This window comes from Dipodomys spectabilis, unplaced genomic scaffold (genome assembly GCF_019054845.1).
Source record: "Dipodomys spectabilis isolate Male_0828 unplaced genomic scaffold, ASM1905484v1 ptg000012l, whole genome shotgun sequence".
Taxonomy (NCBI): Eukaryota; Metazoa; Chordata; class Mammalia; order Rodentia; family Heteromyidae; genus Dipodomys; species Dipodomys spectabilis.
The window spans coordinates 1,483,683-1,484,340 of NW_024870689.1; positions in this window are offsets into that span (position 1 = coordinate 1,483,683).

Genomic DNA, 658 nt, shown 5'->3' on the forward strand with positions numbered 1-658 from the left:
TTTTCCCCTTCCCCTCCACAAATTATACCGACATGAAATACAGTGAAAGCAGTTGTTATACAATGGGGGAGGGACTTACAAAGTAAAAAAGAAATTATCTTATGAATGTGTCATAAACAATCGCTTGAAAGAAAATAAAAAGCATTCGAATACATATCTTAGGGTTCATTTCATTAACATCACCTTATCTGACTTTCTCTGCTTTACTCAAACTTTCCTTTGCATGCTGAACTTGCTAACACTGGTCAGCTCTCCCAGAATTGAAAGACAAAATTGGACTGGTTCCTGTGGATGGACACTATAAGTGGCTTTCAGCCAAGCTAGGAGGCAGACCGGAGAAACCTGGGTTAGAAAGATGCGGTCTACTTGTATTTAGAGGCTTGTCTCTCCTTTGGGGGAGATGTAGATCATTGACAATTTGAGCCCTGAAAAACAATTTTGTTTTAAAGCGTCGAATTTCTGTGTTGCTCTATCTTGTCGTTTGCATCCTGTGCTTCCAAACACTTTTCAGCTCTCCCAGAATTGCAAGGAATATAATTGGACCTGTTATTGTTGACAGTATATGGAACAGGATGTAGATTAGGGCTTAGTGAGAAAGGTCGGTGCTGTCCATATATCTTTGGAGGCTTGTCTCTCCATTGGGGAAGGAGTAGAGCAT